This window comes from Phytophthora infestans, genomic scaffold (assembly GCF_000142945.1).
Source record: "Phytophthora infestans T30-4 supercont1.52 genomic scaffold, whole genome shotgun sequence".
NCBI lineage: Eukaryota > Oomycota > Peronosporomycetes > Peronosporales > Peronosporaceae > Phytophthora > Phytophthora infestans.
In genome coordinates this window covers 257800-265299 of record NW_003303707.1, presented here as the reverse complement: position 1 = coordinate 265299, position 7500 = coordinate 257800, and the positions used below count along the sequence as shown (strand labels likewise).

The following is a 7500-nucleotide window of genomic DNA, read 5'->3' as shown; positions in this document are numbered from 1 at the left end:
CCCGCAACCGCCGAAACAGTCGCTAGGCCACTCGCAGCTTTTCTCAAAGCCGCCATTAATAGCCGAGAATCTTTTTGCACAGAAAGACAAAAATATGATCCTCACTTCAACAGTTCCACCTAAAAATAGGTAGATCAAGAAGCGAATAATAGAGCACGACGCAGCATACTTTGGGTTGTAGTCCCCTCCGCACGCCGCATAACTAGCCCCAGATCAAAAACGGTTCTACCCGAAATTGAAACTTTCCACCGGAAAAATCCAGCGCAAAACGCACCACAGAAGGTATCGCATAATGACACACAATCCGAAAACTGCACGAAACACTATACAACCAACCGCAACACACCTTCGCACCGGCACCGACAGAGCGTTGATGTAGCACCTCGCAACGTCAGCAAACGCTTCCTCGCATCCAAGCACACACAGTCAGGTCACTATCCCGAAAGCACACACTCGTCAGCAATTCCACATCGCTTCAGCGCAAAATACCCAGAGCAACGCATAAAATGCGTCAAATAAAGCTATATTCTTATGCAGAGCATACGAGTACAACCTCAATTTCTGCACGCACGAAATAACCGCTCTAAGTTTCCCCAAAGCAATAATAACGCACGATTTTTAAAGGAATGTCTTAAAGACACGTCTTAGAAACAGCAGAACTATTCCTACAAAGACACATCTAAAAAACCATAAATCGCCAGAGTTCACTCAATCTTATCCTAAAATAAGACCGAGAAATCACCCTAAACAGCAAAGTAACGCCTCAAAAACCAACTATAATCTTAGAAACCCACACGCCATTTCCAAAATTACACTCAGTAACCGACTTGTCACCTCACATATACTAGGAAACCGTCACAAGAAAGATACTCGCTTTTGTTTACGTCGTCTTAGCAAAAATTCCCGTTAATCTACAGCAGATTGACGGGAATTGATTACTGCTGACAGTTACAGACTACTCGTTTAACATCTATTTATAGCTGGAAAAGTAACCGCCGCGCCAGCAGCTAGTCAGTATCTTTCAGTTTTGTTAGAACTCAGCAGTCACCCATAAAGTAATTTACATAAATTACCCGTTCTAAGTGCGAGAAGTTATTTTACTAAGTGCGAATAGTGCCTAAGTTCGTATTTTATGGACTAAGTGCGGTATTTTATCATTAAGTTCGCGTTAGAGGACCCCCCAAAATGAACATTTTCTTGCGTCTTGGGAAGAGTATTGTAGAGTGCCCCGTAAAACTTTGTGGTGTTAAGTATGATACTAAAACACACTAACTGCCCTAAGGATCCACGTCGATTTCATTCTAGGAGTCGAGATATGTTATTTTAAGTTTTTGGGATGTCATGGATGCAAATCGTTTGCTACAGGCTCAAGAACGCACTTTTTGTATACCATGTTATTTTAAGAAAATGTCCGTTTCGATGCGCTCTTCAAAAATGTTCGACTTGCGAACCATGATTTTCTGCGTCTGTGCCACGTAATTCAGCAAAAAGAGCATGTAATGGAGTGAAATGAGAGGGTGTGTCATCTCTAAAGTAAAATCTTTAAAAGAGCATAACTTAAGAACGGCTGGGAATAGGTGGCCGTTCTTTTTACCATCATGTGCGCCTAAAAAAAGTACACTATCGTGACAATCGATATCGGTCGATATGGTATAAATTGATAAAGTTATGCTCGATTATGTACGCGAAAACAGAAAAAGGGCGCTGGTGACAAAAAAAGTACTAACGATTCTGTTATTGTTTTGATATTCTGTCATCCCAGACTCTTGCGCATCTGGTGACCTATTTTTTATTCGCCAGTTCCGAGAAAAGTGTCGTTTCGATGCGTGGTGGGCCCGGGATGACAATTCGAGTTGAGTTGGAAGTTCATGTGAAGTCCTGGAAACAAGAAAAAAAGAAGATCCACGCTTCCCTAACTCAAAATTTCATTAGAAACCAAGGGTAGCTTGTATGTAGACTTTTGTTCCTCGTGCGCTAAAACGCCGAATTAAATTTTTTATCTATACTTAACAGGAAAAAAGTTGCCTCCTTCGCGATATATAGGCAAATAAAGAATGGGTGCTATCATTTCGGGACAAAACAGGTGAAAATTTAGGTCGAAAAAAGTGTTTATAGACAAGGCATTTAAATTTAGCCAAAATCTGACTTGACCACGAGAATGCGCGCATAAAAGCACCCCTAGGGCAGTTTTTATACGGAGCAGTCTCATTTGCTTCCTGGATGTGCAGGGCCAAACATGGCCAAAAGTGGTGATTTTGGCCGTCCAAGGTGTCCATTTTCCGCGAAAATGGCGTTTTTTGGCGTCACTAAAAAAATCATTGCGAAGCAACTACTGGAGATATGCTTGTAAAACTTTGGGAGCGGTCGTGCGAACACATGCGCCAAGTTTTCTGCTAAAGTCTGCAGGCCAGATCTGCCGGGCGGCACATAAAACCGGAAAAAACCACCTAAAAAAAGAGCATGCCAAACAAAGTCTCACATTTCGCTGAATAACTTTTTATCTAGAAGAGTTAGACAAATTCTGATTGCGGGAACGGCTCCGCCGTGTGTTTTTACGTATGTCTATGTCCCGTAGATAAAAAGTACATGTTGCAAAAAAAGTACATGTTGTACATAAATCTACCTTTGATATTCGGATTCCCCGTGAAAAACTACGCCTAGGCCGCAGGGTTACAAAGACGAGTCATTGCACTTATGCCCTTTTATAGACGCTTTTAGAAATCGGCCAAAACAGTATTTATTAATTTAGACAGTGTTCCGCTGACATGTCGCATGCTGCGATATGTCCACGTGAAAGAGCACCGAAAAGCACCCCTAGAACACCCTTCATACCCGTTCTAACGGTTCTCTTTCATCTTCATAATAATCAAATTAAAGAACACCATACAAAAAACAAGATCTCGTGTGTAGTGGCTCGCCAGGCATACTAAAACCAAGATGTCGTGTGGGCACATGCCAGACATCATATCTTGCGTTTGCAAACACACGCAAAGTCGGTAAACAGCTCAAAACGGGCTAAAAAGTAGACAGCACCCGGACTTCCCCGGTGGTCACCCACCCGAGTACTACCCGAGCTTGAGGCTGCTTAACTTCACAGAGCAGACGGGATATGGTGCTTTCAGCCTAAGATGGCCGTCTACATTTGACTTTGACCGACACGCCTATTAGTGTCTATCATTCGTATACATTGGTACAACACATTTACACACTCACATGTCCACATACGTGGCCATAGACTGCACACGATGGCCCCCAATACCCCTTCTGGCCCTCAGAATTGGCTGGGTGGATGGCTACACTTTATATAGTAACAAAACAAAAAGGGGGGTGGTGTGGCGCACTCCAATACAAACGTGTGGCCAGCAGCTCACTCCTACAACGCAGCATACGTATTCTCTCCGATAGGAACCCCACACAGACCGACACCTTCATACACAGCAGTGCAGATAGCCGCCGCACCCCATATTTGCGCATACGCGGCCTGGAAACAATGTTAAACCACCAAAGTGGCCATTTACGACTTGCACAACCATACCTACGCTTCCTATGCGACATGACATGTGCACGTACGCGTCTTAGGCAATATGAACACCTTCGACACCTTCATACATGCACAGCGCGCGCTCCGCTTAAGTACGACACCAACTTGTCATATACATCATGCGTTTCCTCCCGTCACCTTTCATCACCTCCATATTCACACCCATGCGCCGTCACCTTCCTCGCGCCATCACCTTCACCATTTTCACCTCCATATCCGCGCTTCCTCCGCCGTCACCTTCCGCGTACGCGTCCATATTCGCTGCGTTTCCTCGCGCTTCCTGCCTGTTATTAATCCAAGCCAAAAACATCTCCAAACCCATACAATTAGAACAGCAAACAACTTCGCATTTTTTCACAAAGTCCTCAGCTTCATTTTGCATACTTTATCCTAGTCTAATTCACGCTATTCCGCTCTCTTTAACATACTTAAACTAAGTCTAATTCACGCTACTCTGCTCTCTCTAACATACTTAAACCAAGTCTAATTCGCGCTATTCTGCTCTCTTTAACATACTTAAACCAAGTCTAATTCACGCTACTCTGCTCTCTCTAACATACTTAAACCAAGTCTAATTCGCGCTATTCTGCTCTCTTTAACATACTTAAACCAAGTCTAATTCACGCTATTTCGCTCTCTTTTAACATACTTAAACCAAGTCTATTTCATGCTATTTCGCTCTCTTTTAACATAGTTAAACCAAGTCTATTTCATGCTATTCCGCTCTCTTTAACATACTTAAACCAAGTCTAATTCACGCTATTTCGCTATCTTTTAACATAGTTAAACCAAGTCTATTTCATGCTATTCCGCTCTCTTTAACATACTTAAACCAAGTCTAATTCACGCTATTTCGCTCTCTTTTAACATACTTAAACCAAGTCTATTTCATGCTATTCCGCTCTCTTTAACATAGTTAAACCAAGTCTATTTCATGCTATTCCGCTCTCTTTAACATAGTTAAACCAAGTCTAATTTACGCTATTTCGCTCTCTTTTAACATACTTAAACCAAGTCTATTTTATGCTATTCCGCTCTCTTTAACATAGTTAAACCAAGTCTAATTCATGCTATTCCGCTCTCTTTAACATAGTTAAACCAAGTCTAATTCACGCTATTCGCTCTCTTTTAACATACTTAAACCAAGTCTAATTTTACGCCCTGCCGTCTAGCTTGCCCTGTTAAACCCCCATACTAAAATCTCCGATTTTGGCTCAGAAATCATTAGCGCTGGCACTTAGCGATTTTCACGCAAAGTGTTTCTCGCTTTCTGCCTGTTATAAACCCGATACTAAGGTCGCCGAATTTGGCTCGGAAAACAATAGCAGCGGCACTTAGCGATTTTTGCGAACAAACCTCACTAAGCCAAAACAAAGACTTTGACGATCTTAAGCTTAACAGTATTAACTCTCTACCAGCACTTTGACCGGTTACTTTCGCCGCCCCATAGCGAAAGTAAATCACTTTAACGCAGCCTTATTTCGACTGCTTAACTTTATAGTTTTAACATTGCGCGTTTGCAATTGGGGGGAGAAATGTTCATTTCTGAACAAATCAATAGAACAAGGGCTAAATCTCAGCAGATCGTAGTACAAGACTACTCTCATGCTTACAACACCCCGTTCTGTAGTTAAGTCGTCTACAAAGGATTTATCTTTCCCAATATTTGAAATTACAAATCAGCCTACTCTCCACCGCCAGTACTTGACAGGCAGCGGAGTGCGTTGCAATTGTATGATGTTGGGTGTCCAGAAGACACCTATCGCTATTCGCGGCACATCGGGAAAGGTGATTATCGTCTATTCCAGCATGGATTCTGACTTAGAGGCGTTCAGCCATAATCCTACAGATGGTAGCTTGGCGGCACTAGCTTTTCAGCTAACCGCAGTTACCAATTATCTGAACCAACGGTTCCTCTCGTACTGGGTTGGAGTCGCACGCAAGGATGCTGACTCGGACCCACGTCGTGCTCAAGACCAGGGTACCCCAGCTGAGGATCCATCTCAGGATTTGCCAGCTGGCTACACCTCGTCGCTGCAACAGTCTATCCAACTGGCCAAGCAGAATTCTGCGACTCGTTCACAACTTCCTGATGACGCAATGGCATCTGGTAAGGACGCATTCAGCAACCCCTCTGATCAATCTGACGATGCAATGTCGTCAGCGGATGAGCCCCCCTCCCTGGACGATGACGCCAGTGACTCCGGCTCGAATACTGACCAGGACTCCCTGTCGGCTGTTCTAGAAGAAGAGATTACGGTGCCTACGTTTTCTCCTTCGGCTCCTCTGTGGGCGAAGACAGCGACCAATCGCCGTGCCCTTCTCGCCAGCTACGGGTCGGACCCTGTTGAGGTCGCTCCGATCCCCTATGATTACTGTCGCGAGGAAGGTATTGCCCAAGCTTCGAGTCTCACCAAGCCCAACTACTACAGTCCCCTGTGGTACGATGACTTGGACCCCGACAGCCCCCGGTGGCACTATGACCTTGAGATCCGCCACTCGGAGACAGCCGATTCCTGTCTGGAGAGTACCCCTGCCCATGCCAACAGCGCCACCTATGTTAGCATGGTTACTCCCGTTACCATGGTGTACGACGTCGAGAAGATGACTCGCATTGACCTCTTCAACTACGTCAATGCGTTCTTAGAAGAACTCAACGACCGTCCGGCCCTGGATCAACTTGCAACTGTTGAAGCCAACCCGGGCATAATGTTGAAAGCGATCGACTCCAAGACTAGTCTCGATATCCTGGCTGTGAATCGGGCCATGTGCAGGCTATTAGCCTCCACACCGCCTGTCAAGAATACAGCCCGGAAATCTTGCCTCAAGCTTCTCCAGGCCAAGGGCAATCCTTCAGGACTACTTAAACGCATTCTACGTCATGCAGCCCCGGATTTGGATCTCCCGACCCAAGCTTTACTGACGCTCTCCGCATGGGATGTAGTGCTCCATATTATGGCGCCTACAGTCTACCATGACCCGGTCAAACTCCACGTACTGACTGATGAAAACCCTCAATTTCTCACCAGTCTTACGATCCCGCTTCTCTCTGAACACACTCTGTGGCTACTAGCGTTCAGCTCGTTTGCCACAGATTTAGTTCAGTACAAGTCAGTTCCTGAGTTCCTGAAATCTCTGATTACAGACGTCCAAGCGCTAAAACCCTCCAAGACCGGAGCATTAGCCCCTCGCCTTCACTTCTAGGCAGGAGCCTTGGGCTTTCAAGGCTGTTTCACTCAATGTGAACGGGCTCAATGAGCCAAGCCTCAAACTGTACCAGAATCTTCTAACGCGCTACCAAGTTGTCGCCCTGCAAGAAACACGGCTCACCAGCCGCAAGTCTCAGGCCGACAACGACTACTTCGTTCAAGCTACCGACTCTAAAGCCCGCGCTTACTGGTCTAACCAGAGCACGCTTGAGTATCGAAACCGTAACGGTGTCGCCCTACTCTTTGGCGGGGCACACCCCTTCCTCGACCTTCAGGACCTGACTCCCGCCTATGCCGCCAACCCAGTACTGATCAATCGGTACCTGGTTGTTTCGGCCCGGCTGGGGTCACTTCTTATCTACTTCCATGTGGTTTACGGGCCTGCTCAGCCCCCCGAGCGGGCCATTTTCTTCTCCAGCCTACCCCGTGAGTTTGGCGACTCTGCCGTTCATGTCGTGTTAGGCGATTTAAACATGACTATGGACCCGGAATATGACCAAGCCCGACCCTCCTCGACCTACCACGATGACGGACGATCGGAACTTTTTGACTGGATGATCCACCTTGGGCTGATTGACTTCTGGCGCCTTGAAAACCCGAGTACACAAGAATTTACTGGCCCCCAGTCGAAAAACCGTATAGACTACTGTCTCGCTAGTGTGGAAAAGTACGACAAGTTTATCCGATCCTCTGGTCTCGCCTTAAAAACGGACTCGGCAACAGTGACCATATCCCTGTCGAATTTCAGCT

The 7500-nt window shown here is 45.7% G+C and overlaps 2 non-coding genes across 2 annotated transcripts; both read right to left on the bottom strand.

Moving 5' to 3' along the window:
- Window positions 1-3019: 3019 nt before the first annotated feature.
- Window positions 3020-3133, bottom strand: PITG_33151. The gene has a single exon (XR_009934545.1). It is a non-coding gene; the product is annotated as an 8S ribosomal RNA (ribosomal RNA).
- Window positions 3134-5215: 2082 nt separating this feature from the next.
- On the bottom strand, window positions 5216-5473 carry PITG_33150 (the record flags this gene model as incomplete). Its single annotated transcript, XR_009934544.1, has 1 exon — window positions 5216-5473. It is a non-coding gene; the product is annotated as a 28S ribosomal RNA (ribosomal RNA).
- Between the last annotated feature and the right edge of the window lie 2027 nt (window positions 5474-7500).